We start from the raw sequence: 23,291 nt of genomic DNA on the forward strand, positions 1-23,291 counted from the left end.
AGTCTATGCCAAACTCGAAAAGTGTCTGTTCCACGTGAACAAGGTGGATTTTCTAGGCTTCCACATTTCACCCAGAGGCTTGTCTATGCACGCTTCCAAAGTCCGAGCTGTGTTAGATTGGCCAGTCCCCACTACAGTCAAGGCCCTCCAGTCTTTTCTTGGGTTTGCCAATTTATATCGGCAATTTCATCTACGGATTCTCCTCTCTCGCAGCTCCCCTCACAGCTCTCACTAGTCCTCGGGTCCCTTACCAATGGACATCAATCCAACAAGAAGCGTTCGAGAATCTGAAATCTGCTTTCACAACTGCTCCTGTTCTTCAGCACCCGAACCCAGAACTCCAGTTTGTGGTCCACATCCTACGCCATGGGTGCCGTCTTGTCCCAGTCATGCCCAAACACCGGTCACTTATAGCCCGTGGCGTTTCACTCACGTAAATTCACAATGACTGAAACACACTACACCGTTACAGAAAAAGAACTGCTAGCCATAAAGGAGGCCTTTCAGGTTTGGCGTCACCATCTTCTAGGGGTCAGTCACCCAACCATTGTTTACACCGACCACCGTAACCTCCAGGATCTGGCGTCCATGAAATGTGCCAACAGTAGACAAGTAAGATGGCATTTGTTTTGCTCGGCCTATGACTTTACGGTACAATACAGACCCGGTAGGTCCCACGGAAAAGCCGATGCTATCTCCCGTTCCCCAGTGGGGTTGCTCTTCCCCTCTATCCTGAAACTCTTCTAGACAAGAAACATGTAATATGTCTATGTACACCTCCCGCTGACCTACTCAGTACCCTTCAGCAATGGGTGTCCTTGCATCCCGAGGCGGACTCAGAATGGGACTTGGTACTACGGGAAGGACTACCATATTACCAGAACAAACTGTTCATGCCCAAGCCAGATACACGGAGTCAGGCCCTGGAGTGCTCTCACGATGCTCCCATCAATGGTCATCCTGGACAAAAACGCACATATGGTCTACTGCAGCTATGGTGTTGGTGGCCTACGATGCGGGCAGATGTCAACACTTATGTTAACACCTGTTCAGTATGTGCGCAGTGTAAAAAACGAAAAGGCGTCCACTCGGACTACTCCACCCGCTACCAATACCACCTCAACCATGGCGTACCTTAAATATGGATTTTGTTACAGATTTACCTCGGGTAAAGAGTTACAACACTATGGGTGGTGGTCGACTCATTTACAAAAATGGCCCGGTTTATCCCTTGTTCTGGCATACCCACGGCACCAAAGCTAGCTGGCTTGTTCTTTCGGGAGGTCTTTTGTTTTTTTGGATTACCTACGATTCTCATAACTGACAGGGGTCTCAGTTTACATCTAAATTCTGGAAAGCACTCACCAAGTTGATGGGTATAGATGCCAGGTATTCCTCCTCCTATCACCCAGAAACAGATGGGCATACAGAGCGGTTGAATCAAGTAATGGAACAATACCTACAATGCCTGTTCCCCCAAAACCACAAATCCTGGTATCAGTTGTTGCATCTTGCAGAATTTGCATATAATAACGCACCTCATTCTTCTATTGGTTGTTCACCCTTTTTTGCATTGTATGGGCAGAACCCACGTACCTTGCCTGTTCCTGACCTTTCTACATCCCACATCCCCGCCGCATCCGCTTGTGTTAGAGATATGAACACCATCCATAGCCAAACACTAACACATCTCCAGGAGGCACAGAAAACCATGCAGATCGCCGCTGACCAGAAGCGTTCACCTTCCCAGCCATGTGTGATTGGGGACCGAGTCTGGTTGTCCACTCGCCATTTGCGATTACCGGGCTCCCATAAATTGCTACCTCATTTTGTTGGTCCATTTAAGATCACCAGAGTGGTTAATCCGGTGGCCTTACGATTGGCCCTCCCTTCGGCTTGGCAAATACACCCAGTTTTCCATGCCTCATTACTTAAGCCCTGTCCCGCCTCCACTAGGTTGGTGTTGCTACCCTCTCCGGGGGTACACAACGGCTCCTCTGAATATGAGGTTAGCGCCATCCTGGGTTCTCGATTCACTCCGGCCGCTTGTACTACCTAGTAGACTGGTTAGGCTATGGAACTGAGGAGAGGTCATGGGAACTTGCTGCCAATGTCCATGGCCCCCGTCTTGTGGCTCGTTTCCATCGTGCCAATCCTTCTAGCCCACAAGGTCGTGGGCCCTTGGGGGTCGGGGGGTTCTGTCATGCATGCACCATCAGGCATGTCAACCGTCCCAACAGGATCCACACACACAGGAGAAACAAGGCCCATATACACTACTAACACTCCTGTTACACCAGCCCCATCACATTTGGTCACTGCTCCAGGATTACACAAGGGTCTGTCCTCAGGAGTAAAAATCCTGTTAACTTACAAAAATGCCATTTGCTGTATAATAAGTGGCGCTTGCCTTGGCGTTTGGTCGGATGTGGTGGCCATACCATCTCAGCAAGAAAATACTGCCAGAGGAGATGAGCGGCCCAGCCACTGTCACCTGTCAACGGGCGTCACAGTTCGCTCGCTGTTCTTCACCGCCGTGATTAGAGGCTGTGATTGTTTCCGGGTCATGTGTTACCCGATACAGAACGTGGTATGAGGCTTACAGCCAATCAAGTAACACAGCTCTCAAAACAGGACACACGCATGTAACGTCATGTGTCCGGATGCCGTAGCGGAACGCTTAAATCAGCTGAGCGTTCCAGATTCAGTGCATCTCAGCTGTCTACAGCGTTTGGCGACTTGACTTTCTCGTATTCTGTTTTGCATCTTTCGACCTTAGACTCCGTTTCATGGACTGTTCTTGCTTCTACCTTACCGGCAACGCATTGGATTCTGCTTTTCTCCTGCTGACCTCGGATTGTTTCACGGACTGCTCTGGTTTTACCTTCTTGGTCTTAGGCGCTGACCTCGGATTGTTTTTCGGACTGCTCTGGTTTTCCCTTTTTGGTTTTGGCGTTAGTGTTTCCTGAAAGCTCCAACCCTTGGATTCAAGCACATCAAGTATCCACCTTCCTGTTTCAAGTCCAGGTGCCTCCAGCTGGGTCCTCCTTCTGGCCCTTTGACAACAGCCTGCCAGTCATTTAGGACCCTCCTGAGGGAACAGGATTTATTCCTGATTTCACACCAGACCCCCATACCCATTCAGGCTTACTGTATCCAAGATCCTGGTAGGTGATTCCTTTCTTTATTACACCAAGGCCTGTATTTCACATTAGGAATCCACTGTACATACCATAACCTGCATTCTCTTTCAGCAACCATTTGGAGGTCCTGGTGTTCCTGTTCCTACCACCTGTGGCCCTAATCCTCGAATAGCAAGTATATATTGTATCTTGCTGTTCGTTGCTTAGGGATGGAGGTATTCATGCTCCTCGCAAGCTTCAAGTCTCAACGAATCTTGACAGATATTGAGTCTACAATTGTTGGATTAGCAATTACTCTTCTTGATAATTCACGTATTTTCTCCACAAGTTCAGCTTCTTTATTGTCGTATTGCTTTCTTTGTCCAATAGTCACACTAATTAGATGTCCACGTATGGTAAATTTAAAAGCTTCACATACAAAACCCAGACTCAAATCCCCCAGGTGGTTTTCAGACACAAACAACTATTTCCTTCACTAGTCTCTTAACGTCATCATCATTTTGTAGAATAGAGGTATTCATCCTCCAGAAATATTGCTTGTGCAGCGCAAATTTCAAGCGCAAGGGCATAAGTACATGAGCATGGTCCGCCAAAAGAATGTTCCCAATTTCGCTTGTTCTATAATTCTCCGCCATTTTCCCAGCTGTTAAAAACATATCAAGTCTTGAATAAACTGAATGTGCGCCAGAAAAGAAATGATATTTCCTATTAGATGGGTTTTCCAGCCTCCAACAATCTTTTAAGTTATGCTCAAAAAGTAGATTATTCAATGGCAAATATTGCCTATCATTATGTCTACTAGTTGCCGGCTTACTTCTGTCCATATTTTTGTCAAGCACAATATTGAAATCACCACCTAGGATAATATCCCTAGATCCTAAATCGTGTAGTGTCTGTGCCACTTTCCTGAAAAAGGACCCGCCGTACACTGATGGTGCATAAATATTACAAAAAGACACCACCTGACCCTGAATATCCACTAACAATGCAATTATCCCTCCCTCTTTGTCCGAAATGTCTTTTAGTACCTTAATAGGAGTGTTCTTCCTAATCAGGATTGCTACCCCTCTAGACTGTGAATTGAAAGATGAACTATAAACCTTCTCCACCCAACTCTTCCTCAGCTTATCAATATCTCCTTTTTCGAGTTGCATTTCCTGTATGAAACACACATTACCTTTTAACTTGTTTACAAAATCCATAATTTTCATTCTTATTTACATTATTCAATCCATTTATATTCCAAGTTACCACACGCAAGTCTTCAACCATCTTCTCCACTCTACCCATCTCCAATTGTACAACAGAGTATATATCAATCAATTGTACTAAATTCAGCAGTATATTCAAACACACAAAAAGATACCCAAACCCACCCCCTCTGAAACAGAAGCTAACCACTGTCTAATGTAACAAGTTGAATAAAACATTCCAAACTTCCTAGTGCCCTGGCTACCCCTCCTAAATGAACTTGAACTAACTATATATACAATTTAATTTCAGAAAACCCCATCACTAACTCACTCCCCACATATAATTCCCCTCTCAGCTGCCCAAACTCAACACTTCGTAGTATCTATATTAAAACAAAGGCCTGCAAATAACTGCCTCCTCCTCCTTCGTTTAAAATGTTAACGTCACCCACAGCCTCCCACCAACCTTACCACACATAGTACATTATCAATTCCATACTTTCTTCAATATATGGTAAATTTTAGGGTCCCCCAACTAGATCCATTCTGCCATTTATGTAGTAATAAGAAATGTCCAGAATGCATCAGAACGTATTCTCCTCATGGAGTCCAATTGGTTTTGTCTGATTCCGGAGTCAACCTGCACAAACCCCTAACTATCTATCCCACCCCCTAGATAGAAAAATTAAGGAATACATTGAACCCAAATCGTTCTTATAAACTCCAACCCTGAATAAAAATGAGAAATCCCTCCACAGTTTATTCAGCAAATCACACATACCCTGTATATCCTTTATGATCCAGGCAAGAGCGTCACTAATATAAAATATAATTAACTCTATCTTCCATATTTCATTTATTTGGTAACTTTAACATATTATAGCATGACTCCATATCAGCTTCTGTTGTATCCTATATCTCAAACCAGCCCCTTATAGAATCCAATCCTATATTTGATAATCATTTCTCTGCATATATATCTTATTTGATATCGCTAATCTCAAACACCAATCATATATGGCGAAGGCAGTATTTATCATCCATAAACAAGAAATGAAAATGTCAACCCCCAAATTCCAACCTGGAAACCAACAGTAGGCTACACAAATTTAATTGTTGGTAGAATTTCAAGATCCATATGAATGCTGCGCTCATAATTAATGCATATATCTGTTATAGGTCCTCCTTCTCATAGTCATTTACAACCAACAGCAAATATTAATAGAGCTACTAACCAACATATTGTACATCATCTAAAAGCCCAAAAAAAGATCTCATGTGGTTAGCCTATAATCACTTTAGTAAATATTACATATGTTATTAGCAACATGAGGTAAGGCTACATAGGGCCACTAAATGCTAAAGGCACTTCACATATAAATAGCAAGAGAAAAACCTCCAGGTTACGAAATCAGAGTTAGAATAAATTATTTCAACCAGTATTATGCATCGCCTATCATAATATGATTAATGGGCTACCGTATCATAATTATCCTAAACATAGCAATCCAGACGTAATAAATCATTCTGACAGCATGTATCCGATATCATCCATTACCACCCGTACAGTACAGCATATTAATTTCTAACATGTATATTATATCAGCGACAAGGATCATGAATAATGGGGAAAGGAGCAAAGGTTTGTAAGGAGACAATTACCGTAATAATATGAATATCAGTTTGGGTGTTTAGTGGTCACATAGGCACCCCAGTCTCAGGCAAGTACCTCTGTGTCCTGTCAGTCTTAAGTGATAAGGTGCATCTGGCGTGATGTTAGGGGCAGCATTGCCAATTCTGAATAATTCAGCCAATGTAACAATCATCCTTCGCCAAAAGTTAGTGCCCTAAGCCCGACTCCGGCCATCAGAATCGTGCCCAAACCAATCATCCACATCCCCGCCCCGTGCAGCCAACCACAAAACCCAGAAGGGAATCAAAGCAATGCCGTGGCCCCATCAAACGGGAGCCGCGGCTGCACCAGGGGACCCAGATAGCGATCAGAGCTGCACCTGGGTCATGTACCTTTACCATTTGATAACCGGACATCATAGGGTCTCCGTCACAGCAGGCTGTGGGCGACGGTCGCTGCAGCCCTCTGTGAGCTCTGTCCTCCATATCTTGCTCCACGCAGCCAACCGCACCATACAGAGCTCATGAACATGCATATGAACCTCCCTGAGTTCGCTGAGCTACGTTCTGGGCACCTTGTAGGGTCCATTTTTCCAAACTCTGTCTCCTTCTATCTGAAGATGGAAGATCTTAGTGCGTGATCTTTTGAAAATAGATCGTTTAGCTATAATATGCATCTGCGCCATTTTCCATCATGTTGAAGAAAAAAAAAAATATATCAGAGTTATGGACGTAAAAAAAACAGATGTGGGAAGTAAGTTAAGTTAATCCAAACACTTCAGTTACCCTTGTTTTGTTAGGGCTTCAGTCAGTTTACAGCTTCCTTAGGCTCCAAGGTGCTTTTCTCACCTCCAGGAAGGAACAGAGTCAGCAGATTGGCTCTATTGAGAAACGCTTTCACACCCACTAGCCTGGCCAAACCTTTGGCTTCTTTAAAGGACTTTCTGATAGCCAGTGATTCCTTAGGGTAGTCAGGATAAACAAAAATCTGTTTACCTTTGTAGAAAGCATGTCCTTTTTTTCTTGCATTTCTCAGGATGTACTCTTTGATCCTTGTATTCATAAACGAGATGAGAATTTGTCTAGCCTTTGGACCAGTCTTCCTGCCAACATTGTGTACATTATCAATGTCACCTTGACCAATTTGATCACCGCTGAAGCATGTTCTTAGAATATCCAAAATCATAAGTAACAAATCTTCATTGGTGTTTTCTTCTATCCCTACCAGCCTCAGGTTCTTGCTTCTGATCTTTCAATCCAATTCCAAGCTCTTCTCTCTCCCTTTCTGTAAGTCATCTTTCAAGCTGTTGTAAGCCCGAAACTTCCTGCAATCTCTGTAGAAATCGATGATGAACCACATTCCAGAGCAGAAACACGGCTATCTAATTGAGAGACCTTCAGGGAAATATCTTTTATAGGGGATTTAACATCCCCCACATCCTGTGCCAGATCTTGAGCCATTTTCAGTAGTAAGGAATAAATATCTTGTGTATTTGGAACCTCTCATCCCTGAAGCTGATTTAGGTTTCTTAGGGATAGGGTTCTCTGCAGTATCAATATATATTTTTTTAGCATGATCTAATATAATCAAGAAAAAGAGAGAGCCAGGAGCTACTGGATTATGCTGCTGCCTAAACTGCCTGCATTCCAGAATCCCGGTCCCTGGATTCTTGTATGGATGCGATGGCGAATAAGATAGCGAGCTGCCTAACCGCAGCCGAGATAGCCTCGAGAGAGGTAGCACCCTTGTTAGAGGGGAACCTTAGCCCAAGTAGTGGTGGGTGCAGCAGAAATAATAGTAGAGAGAACCATGGGGAAGGTTGTCTAGTTGTCCCAATAGCATGTGAGAAGGTGCCCAAGGGAAGGCTAGGGGCAGCCCCAGTACTGGTCCCAGCTCCAGAGGTGGAAGTAAATCTGCTGGGGACCTACAGTCAGGTTGTGCAATGACCGCAGGCTCCGCTAGTTTGGATCTAGACTCTTCCCTTGTGGGGGAGGACGATAAGATCTGGCTGGAATCCCTGCTAGATGAAAAACTGAAGCCTTTACAGTTGGTTCTGCAATCCTTAACAGCCTTAAAGGTGGGGGTTCTGAGCACATTAGCAATAATGGATGATTCCATAAGAGCGTTATCTTCCAAGGTGTTAGATTTGGATAAAGCTTGGGTGGAAGAGGTGGGGGATGTTGTGCTTTGTGTTTGTTGCACACTAGTGATGAGAGGACACCCTGTAAATCCCCGATTTGGCTAAAGTAGGGAGCAGCAGCGCTTTGCAGGTGGCTGCCGAAGTAGGGTCTGTCCCTAAAATGTTAGGGATTGGGGCTCACGTCAATCAAGGGAGGAGAAGTGAGTCCGAACAAATGGTTGGACCGGGTCCACAGAGGTTTATTCCACAACAGGGGGTGGGGGACCAAACCATCTTAAATTTGCCCCACGAAGCAGTCCCTTTCGCGGGGATTATCACAGGTCTGCCTGGTCTCCAGAAGGGCAATTTTGAGTCAACCATCTCCCTTATTAACAAAGCGAGACATTGGAATAATACAAACCTGATGGGGCCTAAGGTAGACCCGGCCATTATTCGTATGGCTAGAAGAGTTGGATGGGTTGGCACCAAGCCCAAGAATGTGGATGGCGACTGTGTAGTGGTGATCTTTTCGGATGCAACGGTGGCTGGCTATCTCCTTAGTTCTAACCTTGCACTGGGCCTTAAACCAAATGGTACTAGATTTTTTAGTAGACTTCTCTCTCTGGATTATTTCTATGAGAGGGTGGTTGATCAGGTAGCACCAGAAACAATGCAGGGTAGAATGGATGTAGGGGCAGGGGGTTGGTCCGAGGGGAAGGGGCAAGCAACTGGTTTTCAAGTATCTACCTGTACCAAGGAGGGAGGATGGAGTTCAATTCCCAGGAAGCAAGGGTTTAATCATATTGGTGAAAGTGCATCTAATGGTGCTTTGGAACTGTCTAATCGTTTTGAGGTCCTCACTTCATGTGAGGACCTTGATTGACAGTCAGATGTCCTACGGAGTAGGGTTGCCCCGGAGATAGGGGCAGGGGGTAGCTCCGTCCTTAGCTCCTATCATAGTAAGTGACCGCCAGGCCAGTATACCGCCAGTGTACCGTTTGCTGTCCTGGAATATTGCAGGGTCAAGGGGGAAGTTAGAAAGGAGAGATATTGCCGAGTTTCTTCAAGCAAATGAAGTGATAACTTTCTACAGGAAACTTGGGCATTGGAGACCCCAAAACTGGATGGCTTTGTTTCTTTTGGGATCCCTGCTAAGAAACAATCGAGGGGAAGATGCTATGGGGGCTTGTCTATTTTGATTAAGATCTCACTCGAATGCAGGGTTAATGTGGTCGAAACATGTATGGACTTCCTTCAGGAGGTCCGTCTTCCGACCACGAGGGGTGCCCCGATCTGTATTATACATTTTTATAATAGTCTGCATAAAGCAGAGGCTGATAGACTAGCCAGGGTTAAGGGGTTTATTGAGGATCTTTTGTCTTCGGGGAGGGTAGAAATGAATTGAATATTTGGGGAGGCGATTTTAACCTAAAAATTGGAATGGGCATGGATGGGGATTTACAAGGCCCTTTAGAGGATTTGTCTGTGAATATTCCTGCCCCTATTTTGGGGGACGCAAGGGTCTGTAATAAGGGTCTCCAATTGTGCTCATTGTTGACGGAATAGGGATACGCACTGTTAATGGTCGCTTGGCCCCAGATATCCCAGGCCGGGTGACCCTTAACAACCATTTGGGCTCCTTGATAATTGATTATTTCTGCATCTCTGTGAGGCTTTGGGATCAGGCATTGAAATTTGAAGCGATTCCGGATGCGAAAAGTGATCACCACTCCATTCGTCTTTGTTTTAAGTGTGAGTCTAGAAATTACCCTCCCATAACATAGGCAATGTATTTCGTTGGCCGAAGACCAACCGCCTCATATATTCGGTATTAGTAATACAGATTCATAAGCATGACCAGAGTACGTCCATTTTGATGGAATAGAATTCGCCATTTTGTCTAATTTTCGCTTCTTCCTTTCTGTTCAAACTGCTTTGCTGTAAGCTTATTCTATTCCGTTATTTCATTGTTGCTCATGCATAGAGCAAGGCCACAAGATACATGTTGAAACACAAGGCAGGCAATTTCGACAGCAATGCCCAGTCTCCTCCCTCACAAGTCCTTGGAAGTAAGCAACAAGGCATTTAATCACTACACAGGTGCCAGCTAGTCTTGCTGATGCAGTAGAAATGGTAGGAACGAACAATTAATGGCTTGAATTATGCTCTCTTTTATGGCCCCCCTTCACTGAGTCCTGTAGAGCGAGTTGACCCCTAGCACACGAAAAGAAACTAGAAGATAGCAAGGCCTGGAATGTGTCTCTCCCCTGCACGCAGCTTGCTTGAAACAACAGGAGCAGTGTGTTCCCTAAAACAAAGAATCATGTCTGCGAGTCCGCAGATTGCAAACTGTTGCTAAATGAATGTCTGAAGGTGTCATATTTGTCACAATTGTCAATCATCGAATCCATTTCAAAGGAAATACATTATGGGTGGTATTGAACATGTCATTACTGATAGCAAGATGTTTGTTTAGTATATATGTAACTGTTGTAAAATGTTCGCTCTCTTGCGTCCCTCAGGGTCTGGAGACACACGTTGCCGGACGTGAGATCCAGTTGGCCAACTGAGACTATTTGCTTTGCAATAAGCCCTAGCTTTTGGGAATTGAACCTCGTGTCTGGCGTATCAGTTCATGTGTGGTGATTGTGCCTTGTTTCCATACGTGAGGGTCCCCTAGGGGCCCCATCAAAATGGCACCCGAATAGGGACCCTCCCCCACTTGTTCCTTCGTGTACGCTGTAATATAAAGAAGGCGAGAGGAGAAAACAAAGCGAGGATGAGACGGTCGAGCCGGGATCAAGAGGTGTTCGGGGCGCCGCTGTGAAAGTGACGTGAGACTCCTTTGTAGATCTGTACACAGCTGATCCCTGATCGACGTGTCCGGCCAGAGAACAAGAAGGTGAGGGTCCCGAAACGAGGCAGAGTGAGCCAAGATACGCATACACGTCAATTTTTGGTTGCGTCAGTATAAGGACGAATTGCGTCTTGGTTGATCAGGTGAGTCGCGCCCCGATTCTAAATAACCCTGATATTGGTTGAGAGTTGGTTTTGCAAAATCAAACGCACAGGGTAAGGTTAAAATTAACCCAGGGGAAGGTTAAAACATGCCTGGGGTATTGTCTTCCTGCCTAGTGGGTTTTTTCCACTGCGGTAGACAATCTTTGGAAACTGGCCAGGTCGCGCCACCCGTGGGCTCGCCGGCGTATGAAATGTATGTAAAGTGTGGTGTAGGGGCAGTAATGTTTTGTGAAATTTGGCATAGGCAAACCAGGCACGAAGAAGATTTACAATGGCCAAAACAGGGGTGTTATGAGATTGCGAGGATAGATTATTTGGAAAAAGTATTACTGCAAAAAAAACACGCCCTGCTGCATTTGACATCATTAGAGACTGGAAGAAGGAAGCCATGCTTTGTTGGAAAAGCAGGGAGAAAAATGCGCGCAAAACCAGAAAGAGTGAAAGAGCAGGATGAAAAGCAGTGGGATGATAATTTGAGAAAGTCAGAGAGATGTGGTCAGTTGGGGGTAGACAAAATATATCCTCAGCGAGAATTGCATTCATCAGATGAGTTAATAAATAAAATATTAACTGAGACAAGGCAAGAGCACCCAAAAAGAGAGAATAAGAGGATTGCACCAGTGCCTACTGCTCAACCCCCTTCAGTTGTCCAGCCCCTCCCAGCTGTTCAGATCCCAGTACAGCCACAGATCATACAGCCAACAGCGCCGAGGTCCGCAACTCCAGCGCCGCAGCAGCCACTCCCTGTTCTCGGTCCGGTTGTTCCATCCGCAACTCCCTCCCAAGATATTCCCCTTCCCCCTCCGCCCATTGAACTTGAATTCACTGTAATAAGAGAAGACGATAGAGGGAGAGAGGCGACGGCACAAAGTGAGTGCACTAGGGTAACCTGTAGTGCGGTCAGCAAGGAGAGAAAACGGGAGTTGAAAGAACAGGCAGAGATGTATATAGACGGAAATGATGAAATATCAACACTGGACTCGATGTATGATTTCAGGAAGAATAGTGAAAGACAGGTATTGTTGGAATGTATGGGAGAATATTTAATGGAGAGATGGAAGCAGTTAATTGGAATGGTACCGCCGCAAAAGTTGCGGGATTTGAATGCTTTGGCAGGATATAGAGAGAGAGATGAAGAGATAAAAGAACATGTGGACAGGCTTTTTGAATTTAAAAATGAGCTTGATGATGTATATGCTGAAATGTTTGCCATGCCGTGGTATAGGGGCAAAAATATAGGAAGGGATAGGAAAGAGGAGGTACCATATGTGCAGTGGTGATTTCTTCTGCCGTCAAAACAGCTGAGTGAAAAATTAAAAATATGTACACGTGAGGTGCTAAAATGGATTACAGATCCTGCTATTCCCACGATGGAAGTGCACGAAATATTCGATCAATACACATTGCCAATGAAGAGAAAAGCATTGCAGGTGATGGTTGAATATTTGCAGGACAGAGATATAGACAATAAACAAGCTAGTCCTCCCGAATTGATAGCAATATATAAAAGAGCAATAGAACGCGGAACGGGAGAAACAGCTTTATCACTTGATTTGGGAATAGTATTGCATATGAGAGAGGGAGGAGGAAAAGTGTGGTATTTCCTATGAGGGAAGTCCCACCTACTTTTGTGCCGAAAGTAGAAATTCCTGCATAAGGTAATCAACCAGCGCAGGTAACGGAAGCGCATTATACAGCACAGTATGCATTTGTCCCGTTCTCCAGACAAGAGGTGAATAATATAAAACAAACGATTCCCGATTTGGGGAAGAATCCGGCGGGATTCTATAAGGAAATAGAGTCCTATTTGAGATCGTCCATTTTTACTATGAATGATATAGACTTAATATTCCCTGGAATTGTACCAGCATACATATGGAAGCAAATAAGGAAAGTAAATGATGAGGGTGCCTACGGTGCCACATGGGAAAATCTAGCAATAGAGGATAGGAATAGAAAAGCAGACGAGAAACCATTGCCAAATATGGCAGCGCTACCAGGACGAATAATACAAAAACTGAAGAGAATTGTTCCAGAAAAAAGAATTGTATGGGACAACTTAACTGCATGTGTTCAAAACAAAGATGAGTTGTCCAGAGATTATTTTAATAGATTTGAGGAAGTGTTTACAGATTTTAGTGGACAGGATGTAAGCACGGAGGCAGGTAAAATACTCTTTGATGATAAGTATGTGAGAGGGTTAATACCTCCAATTCAAAACTTAATAATGACATCGGAAAGTGCATGGCAAGCAAAATCATTGAGTGAAGTATTGCATATGGCCGAGTATTATGAGAATAGAGTGAACAGAGAAAGTGAAAGAGGCAAAGGACAGGGTAAATTTGAAAACGAGGGTGTTACTTCAGCAGGTGACTGGACACAATAGAGGGAGAGGGAATGTGCAAGGGAGAAGTAATTCAAACATGCATGGAGGGCCTCTGGGATTAAATCAGTGTGCATATTGTAGAGAAGAGGGTCATTGGAGAGCGCAATGTCCACACTTGCAAAATAGGAATGGGTTTGGTCAGAGAAGACCGCACAGGGGACACCCAGGAACAAATGGACAGAATAGAAATAATAATATGCAGAAACACCAAAATAATCAAGGAAATGGCACTCAGAATCAAAGCCGGGTTCCTTATAACCAAAATCAGAGTGGGCAAAATAAAGGCAGAAGTGGAAACATTTTTGACACACAACCCAATACATATTATAGTGGTGACTACACATCGGATGATGTGTTGATTCCCCAATAGGACAGCCCAAGACAGGGGTCGGAACCAGTGTCTATTCCCGTGTATCAAAAAGGACCCTACGTAGAAATGAAAGTCGGGAATAGGGAGCACAGCTTTCTCGTAGACACAGGTGCGCAAAAGTGCTCAATAGACCATAACTTTGTTCCGGAAATACCGCTGTCAGGGCAAAGGAATATTTCAGTAGGGTTTGCAGGTACGCCAGTAATCAATCCAGTGTCCCAATCGGTACCAGTAACATTAGGTCCATTTACTGAATATTGTCCATTTCTCTTAACATAAAATTGTGGGGAGAATCTTTTAGGATTAAAATTGTTGAAAAAACTGAGTGCAGTTATCCATTGCACTCCTGATGGAGTGTTCTTGACAATATCGCCACAGAATATACCAGGGTCCGAATTTTTGTCCAAACCTTTTCCGGCGGAGTTGAGTGAAGTACCAGCTTGCATATGAATGACAATGATGTGGGATGCCTGAAAATAGAGCCAGTAAAAATTGGTTTGAAGGAGGGAGTAACATTGCCACGTATTCCTCAATACAAGATTTCAATGGAGGGAGAGAAAGTATTGAAAAGTATTGTTTGAGATTTGGTAAAATTGAAGGTAACTGAAGAAATTACAGCCCCATTCTCCCGGTGTATAAAAAAGGAGGGAATGAGATAGTTTCGGTTCATAATTGATCTGCGCGCATTGAACAAAGTGGTTGATCTTCAATTCCCATTGGGCCCAGACGTCACCACGATTTTGACAATGATACCCGCCTCAGCAGAATATTTTAGCGGGATAGACCTTAAAAATGCTTTTTTCAGCATCCCAGTACACAAAGATAGCAGATACTTGTTTGCTTTCACATTAGGAGGGCGGTCATTCACATTCACGCGCATTCCACAAGGCTATACAGAGAGTCCGAGTATTTATAGCAGGGCATTGAAAGAACAATTAGATATGTTAGAACTACCGGCAGGTTGTGTATTATTACAATATATAGATGATCTGTTAATTGCTACGGATACAGAGAAAATTTGTAAAGAAAGTACTGTCTTGTTATTGTCACACTTAGCAGCACATGACCATAAAGCTAGTTTGAAGAAATTCCAGTATTGTCGAAAAGAGGTGGCTTATTTGGGCTACCTACTTTCGAAAGAGGGGAGAAGACTGACACCAGAAAGAATAGAGAGTATCTCTGGTATGCCTATTTCAGAAACACAGAAAGGAGTCAGAGCCATAATAGGCATGGCTTCCTATTGCCGGCAGTGGATAGTAAACTTTTCAATGATTGTGAAAGGTATCTAGTCAAATGGTCGACAGACAAATGGTCGACACAATTTGCTCGACAGGTAAAATGATCGATTTTTTTTTTTAGTTATATATATTTTTTTAGGTTTTCGTTTAGGGAAAAAAGTGTTTTTTAGCAAAAATAAATGTGAAAAAAAAAAAAAATTCGATCATTTGACCTGTCGACCTTTTGGTGTCGCCCTTTTGTCCTGTCGACCATTTAGATTCGACCATTTGACCTACAACCATTGTGAAACCAATGGTGGCATTGACAAAAAAGGATGCTGTGATGCCTTTGCAATGGAATAAAGAATTTGGTCTCCTCAAAACTGCATTGTGCTCCGCCCCAGTTTTGGGCACACCAAACTATGAAAAAAAATTCAGATTGTTTGTGCATGAGAATGAAGGCTGCGCGTTGGCTGTTTTGACACAGGAACAAGGTGGAAGAAATAGACCATGCGGTTATTTTTCTTCCACGCTGGACCCTGTCGCTTGCCCGTTACCACGTTGTTTGCGAGCTGTTGCAGCGGCTGCTGCGTCAGTGAAACAAACTGAAGGAATGGTGCTGGGGCACACCTTAATTTTAATGGTGCCACATGCCATAGACGTTCCATTAAATAGAACGCAGACGCAACACCTCACGTCCGCTAGATTGACTAGATATGAAATTGTCCTATTTGCACCACACATCCAAATTATGAGGTGTAGCGCTTTGAATCCTGCAGAATTAATGCCACTGCCCAATGGAGAACTAGGTGAGAGTGAATCACCTCCCCATGATTGTTTAATGGTTACTGAGGAAGAAACGAAAGGAAGAATTGATTTAACAGACACCCCACAGAAAGAGCCAGATGGAGAACTGTTTTGTGATGGCTCCTGCTTTAAATTACCTGATGGCACATCAACTGCTGCCTATGCTATCACGACACAGAAAGGTATTGTAGAAAGTAAAAGAATCCCCTACAACTCCGCACAAGAAGCAGAGATAATAGCATTAATCAGAGCATGTGAAATTTCTGAAAATCTGAGTGTAAACATATATACTGACAGCCAATACCCCTTTGGGGTGCTACATAACTTTGGCCGACTCTGGGCTGAGAGGGGTTTCTTGACATCACATGGAACCAGAATTCAACATGGGCCTTTGATTGTACGATTGCTGTCTGCACTTACGTGTACAAAGCGCCTAGCAATAGTGAAATGCGAGGCGCATAAAAAAGTAACATGTAAAGTGGGAGAGGGAAACGCATTTGCAGACAGGATTGTGAAGGTAACTGCCACTGATTTGAATACCAAGATGTTAACAGTCAGAAGAAGTGCCTTGCATGATAGAGAATGGGATTGCCACTGTGAAAGAGATGCAGGCAGAAGCCACTGCTGATGAAATACAAGAATGGGCTGAGAGCTCTGCAGAATTAAATCTAGAAGGTTGCTAGGTGGACAAGAAAAGTAGAAATTGGATGCTGCCCAACTCCTATGTAACCACGATGGTCACAATGGCCCACAGTCCCACACACATTTGTGCAAAAAAGATAGTCCAGCACTTAGCCACAGTATGGCAAAACACACACATAAAGAAGAATACAGAAAGACTGGTACAGAATTGTATTACGTGGCTGCAACACAATGTGGGGAAGGGGACAGCGACTCCAACAGGTAGTTTTGGCCCACCTTCTATGCCATTCGAGGTAATCCATTTTGATTTCATAAAAATGGAAAGGTGTCAAAACTTGAGCTACGTTCTAGTGGTTGTGTGTGCGTTCAGTAAGTGGGTGCCATGTCAATTGAAGGACTGCACTGCCATGAGCACTGCAAAAGTGATGTTGAAGGAGTACTTTTCACGGTTTGGTTTGCCCCGGGTCATATGGTCAGATAATGACCCGCATTATGTGGGCGCAGTGGTACTACAGATTTGTGCAGGTCTCCAGATTGACACACAATTCCATTGCGCCAGACATCCCATGAGTGCCGGTCGTATTGAGCGCCAAAACGGCATATTGAAAGCAAGAATTAGCAAAATTTGTGCGGGGAAAAAGTTGCATTGGACAGATGCATTGCCCCTAGCGTTATTGTGCATGCGCACATCTGTGCAGGCAAGGACTGGGCTCTCCCCGTATGAAATTGTAATGGGGAGGCCGGTGAATTTTTGGTGTGCGCCACAGCCGCGGCGATTGAGAGAAGTCGAGTATCCTGTGCTCAGTACATATTGTATCCTGTTAATACAGAAATTGCGTTTGATTCATCAGCAGGTGCAGGAGGCTCTTCCCATCAGATATACTGGTCCGGGGCATTCGCTGCAAACAGGAGAATGGGTTCTAGTGAAGAACTTTGAGAGAAAGTCATTGCTCGCACCCAGGTGGTGTGGACCCTACCAAATCCTTTTGGCAACACAGACTGTGGATGGTAGGAAGGCATGGATACATGCAACGCATACGAAGAAGGTCCCATCGCCATTGAAAGAATTGACTGATTCAGACGACCAAAGAGAGACAACGGATCCAGAAACGAAAGAAATTGTTGCCAGCTCTTTGTCACAAAATCTGTCTGATCCTGAAACAAAGCCTGGAATGATTGCTATAAAGGACAGAGGGCAAAGAGTGCCCCAAGGTTGCCCAGCAGAATCTGCATCACTGCTGGCTGACACAAAGCCGGCATCGACACTTTGGCGCCCACCACTTATCGTTGAGCCGTGGGCTGGCACTGAGCCTGAGTCTGGAAGTGCACCTGCACTATTCATTCATCACACAGTACCAGGAGTAAGGCGTTATAATTTACAGCCTCGAAAGAAGGAGTGATCAAATCTTCGTTTTATTGATCTTTGTTGCCTCTGTTTCCCATCACAGATGAAGTGGGAACCGGAGGCCTAGGGGAGAGGGGCGTGGGAGTTTTGCAAATCCGACAGTTCAAGAATGTGGCTCCCCGGTGCTATCTTTGAAAATCCATGTGTAAATCACCCCTCACGGACAAGAGGGGCTCATATGGTATGAAGGCAATTGATACCCACTCTGGAGTTCTTTGAGCAATGTGCAGAAACACGATAAATCTTGCCCAACGTATAGCAATCCAGGCTCCTGAGAACTGGCAAAACACTTTGTTGACATTCCCGAGCTTATTAACATTCGAACAAGAGCAACAGTGAGAGATATTCACGACGAACATTGTTGGAGAAGTAGGACCACGAGAGAAAGATGCCTGCACCAGCTTTTGCCACCTCCTGCACCGTTGCTGATAATGAGTTAACTGTAGAGCCTGGAAGGTTACAGAAAAAACATTGTTGAAAAAATTGTATGCTGATTCTAACTGGTATTATGGTATTTAGAAGAAATGCACCCATTATAAGTGTTGTTGCCAATTAGAAATATTTCCGCTGCTGAAAGCCCGGTCCATGTAATTACTTATACCTTGTCCCCGATGGAAGAGAGAGACAGCGAAGGATATGGAAATAACACATTACTGCTAATAATGAATATGACACACTCGATTCTGAGAAAAAACAATTGTTGGGTGTGTGCTCACTTACCACAGCATGGTGGTAAGGGAATAGGTTGGTATGTGCAGCCATTGCCATTAAATTCTGCATGTTACGCATCCTTAAGTGCATTGTACTATGGGAAATGGAATAAGAGTGAAACGGGTCAATTAGATAGAACAAATATGGATGAATTTGAGGAGGTGGTAATGAAACCTGTAGGTTGCTCTATATTTAGCAAAGCAAGATTAATAAGACCAGCAGTCACACCACAAAACAGATTATATGTGCCATATAAATCATCTGTAATCACGTTTCATATGAACCTAGAAGGAAATAAAGATACAGTGCCCCTCTCCTATGAAGTAAATTACAGTCCACGCTCTGTTCCATTTTGTTTAAAGAAAAAAGGCTCCTATTCAGTAGGGACATACACCCGGTGTAAGAACATTGCCATCCTTGAGAGAGAAGAGGAATCCGTGTATATAGGTGACCCTGTCTATTTCATATGTGGAGAAAAGGCTTGTCCCTGGTTGCCTAGAAATTGGGGAGGTACTTGTTATTTGGGGATTCTGTTTCCAGGGGTGTTTCTTTCAAAAACAGCCGACATAGCCAAACTATCCAGATCAAGACCACGTCGAGACGAGGAGGGAGGATTAATTGCAGAGGACATAGCAAAATCATTTATACAATTTTGGGGCCAAGCAATAACTCCTATAATATAAGACAACAGTCCAGAATATTAGAGAAAACGATAAATGGGACAGCGGAAATATTATACAACATGACATTGGAGGAAAAAGGGATTAGATTGATGACACTCCAAAATAAGATGGCTCTTGGCATAATTTTGGCTGATCGTGGGGGAGTTTGCAAAATCGTGGGATCATCGTGTTGCGTATTTGTAAGTGACTCATCGCCTACTATTCTTGAAGCAATAAAAAAGTTGCACGTTTTGAGCTCCAACCTCCATCCCCCAGAAGGTAGTTGCGAATTAAACATAAGCTCCTGGTTTTGGGAAATATTACGCTCATGGGGATGGAAACTAGTTGCAATCCTATTGGCAGTGCTAGGAATATTTATGACATGTTGTTGCATACACTGTTTACCAATAATTTGCACTGAAATAAGTGAGGAGTGCGTACATATAGTAACACAAAAAAAACCTCCTGGGTTGGATACGCAAGTGAATCATGAAATGAAGACAGTGAAAGAATTCATGTCAGTCAATATTGATGACAATGATGACGATTATAGTAGTATGCAAAGTTCGGAATCAGATACTTGGTCAGAAGAGGATGCAATGTATGGATGATGTGTTTGGCTTACGGCCAAGAGGAGGGTTTGTGAGTCTAGAAATTACCCTCCCATAGCATAGGCACTGTATTTCACTGGCCGAAGACCAACCGCCTCATATATTTGGTATTAGTAATACAGATTCATAAGCATGACCAGAGTACGTCCATTTTGATGGAATAGAATTTGCCATTTTGTCTAATTTTCGCTTCGTGCTTTCTGATCAACCTGCTTTGCTGTAAGCTTATTCTATTCCGTTATTTCATTGTTGCTCATGCATAGAGCAAGGCCACAAGATACATGTTGAAACACAACGCAGGCAATTCCAACAGCAATGCCCGGTCTCTTCCCTCACAAGTCCTTTGAAGTAAGCAACAGGCATTTAATCACTAGGCAGGTGCCAGCTAGTCTCGCTGATGCGGTAGAAATGGTGGGAACGATCAATTGATGGCTTGAATTATGCTCTCTTTTACAGCCCCCTTCACTGAGCCCTGTAGAGCAAGTTGACCCCTAGCACACAAATAGAATCTAGAAGATAGCAAGGCTGGAATGTGTCTCTCCCCTGCACGCAACTTGTTTGAAAGAACAGGAGCAGTGTGTTGCCTAAAACAAAGAATCATGTCTGCAAGTCCGCAGATTGCAAACTGTTGCTAAATGAATGTCTGAAGGTGTCATATTTGTCACAATTGTCAATCATCGAATACATTATGAGCGGTATTGAACATGTCATTACTGATAGTGAGATGTTTATTTAGTATATATGTAACTGTTGTAAAATGTTCGCTCTCTTGCGTCCCTCTGGGTCTGGAGACACACGCTGCGGGACGTGAGACCCAGTTGGCCAACTGAGACTATTTGCTTTGCAATAAACCCTACCTTTTGGGAATTGAACCTCGTGTCTGGCGTATCAGTTTGTGTGTGGTGATTGTGCCTTGTTTCCATACACGAGGGTCCCCTAGGAGCCCGATCATAAGGGGATGCTGTGTGTGGGGGCTCAAGCTGATTCTGTTTTATGTCCAATTAGGGAGATGGCTCCCGGTGCAATAAGAATTAAATGGGGGACAATAAAGGAGGAGAATTTGCATATAGATACCTTTTAGAGGAATGTAGCTTTATTACTTGGTATATTATATACATATATTGGAGGATATTTCTTCGTCAGGGCGAATAGTGGACCAATTCCTTGAACTAACTGGAGCCCTTTCGAAAAGATTTACGCTAATACATAAAGGGAAGGGCACAGTGTTATGCAAGGGTTGGTTTGATGAGGCGTGTAGAAGTGCAAAGAGAGCATTATTATTGATTTTAAAGGCCCCAAACTCTTGTAGAAGAGAGATTGCCCTGGCCAGAGCACATTACCAAGTAGAGCTAAAGAGAAGGACATTAGAAACTGAAGGGGCATCCTGGGAGGGGTTTCTGGACGCTGCTAAACGCAATGACCAGGAGGCCTTCTGGGAGTATGTCAAGAGGGATCCTGGGGGCGGCTTGATCAATGAGGCAAGTGGTACCCATGTGGAGGAAGCAGCCTGGCTGGAACACTTTGGGAATCTATTCAAGGGTGAGAATATGACGGGATGTGTAGGGCCAAGTCCCTCCTGTTTAAAGTTTGGGCTGAATGACGTAACCAGGGCTATAAGTCAGCAAGCCCATAATCGGGCACCGGGCCCTGATGTGATACCATCGGACCTCTTTCAGGACCACCTGGATTTGTGGGCACCTCTCTTGACGGTGGTGTTTAATGCCTGCATGGAATCAGGGAGTTACCCCCATCCTGATAAAGGGATATTATCTTCCCTATATTTAAGAAGAGGGACTATGCAAGCCCAAGTGCCTATAGGCCAATATCATTACTGGACACCTCTTTTAAGATTTTTGGGAGAGTGTTACTAGGCCATATTAAAACCTGGCTGAAGGAACAGGAGGTTTCTGTAATGGCCTGTGTGGGCAGAAAACGGCCAGTTGTAATGCAACCCAGGATTTTTGCTGGAGAAGTTATCCCCAGGGTGAAGGTCTTTGACTAACTGGGGATTAGATTCTCGGAAGCCCTTACGGGGAAAGCACACCTAACTAAACAGTCGGCTAAAATGAGCCAACAAATAGGGGGCATATTTCGTTTTATGTCCCGTTGTGAGGGTCAACTGCTTGATGTTGTATCTAGATATATGTTGCACAATCAAAGGCAGTTACACTATATGGTGCCCCATTGTGGGATTTTCAGAAGGCTGGTGAGTTACAAATTTGGTTCAACTGTCTCCTCTTGCGGGGAAATACAGTGAACTGGAAATGTTATCCGGATTCCGCCGCTTGCCCGGTGTGTGTGTATAGCATTGAAAATGTGCCACATCTGTTAATATTTTGCCTGGGGTTCACCGGGATCCGGAGAGCGACATTAATTCAAGTTCTTTGGGAGTCTAAGATTTGCCATTACAGAGAGGATATTTCATTTCTTTTAAGTGCAGATTCTGTTTTGGTTGCATGGGCATTACTCACCTTTCTGAAAAGGTATATGATGTATTTTAGAAAGGGGATACTAAGGATTTAGGGTGAGGACTGCCGTTGATTCCACTGTCGAGCAGTATTGAATATGGCATATTTTTGTTCTTAGATATGTTTTTAAATTTGCATCGGTATTGGCAGTATAAGTTGTATTTTTATATGGTTTTTTTAACTTAGTGTTTTTAAAAAAAATGTACAATGTGGTTTTTGTGGATGCTCTTAACCCTTTAACTGCCATGGGTATTTTCCCCCAGTGCCAAGGCCTTTTTTGGTGATTTCGGTATGTGGCCATTCAATGCCTTGTAACCTTTTTGTTACATGAGATATCTCAGGCAAATTTGGCTCCTTTTTTCCCACATGTAGGCGGTCGTTAACGCCACCCAGGAATCCTAGGTTGCTGTAGGGGGGGTGAGAGAAAATAAGCAAAAAGGGTGAAAATTTGGGTTTTTTCAAAGAATGCCAATAAAATCATGTACAAAGAAGCCTGTGGTTTTTTCCTTGTAAGAGCTAGGAACAAGTGGTTTGCTGTGCTAAATTCCCCACATTTCCTGGCTTTCAAGAACAGGTTGAGTGGAAACGAAAAAACATTATTTTGATGTGGTTTTGTGAGAGGTAGACAATTTTGGCCATTTTTGCCAATTGGACATGCATGGACGGAATAGAAGAAAAGTGTAGGAAAGCCGAATTGGAGGACAGAAAGGCATATATTTCTAAAAAGTAGACAAAATTCCAAGTTTGGAAAGGGGTGATTTGCGTAGGTCGGGCAGCAACTAGGTAGGGGAAAATGCCATAGATTGGGGGAAAAGCGGGAAAATGACAGAAAAAAGGTATGTGTTGGACATGGTTGGCTTGGTACAGCAATGGCTTCTATGATTTTTGAGAAAAGCAATGCTC

The sequence above is a fragment of the Ambystoma mexicanum genome, chromosome 3p, assembly GCF_040938575.1.
Source record: "Ambystoma mexicanum isolate Mex_15411 chromosome 3p, UKY_AmexF1_1, whole genome shotgun sequence".
NCBI lineage: Eukaryota > Metazoa > Chordata > Amphibia > Caudata > Ambystomatidae > Ambystoma > Ambystoma mexicanum.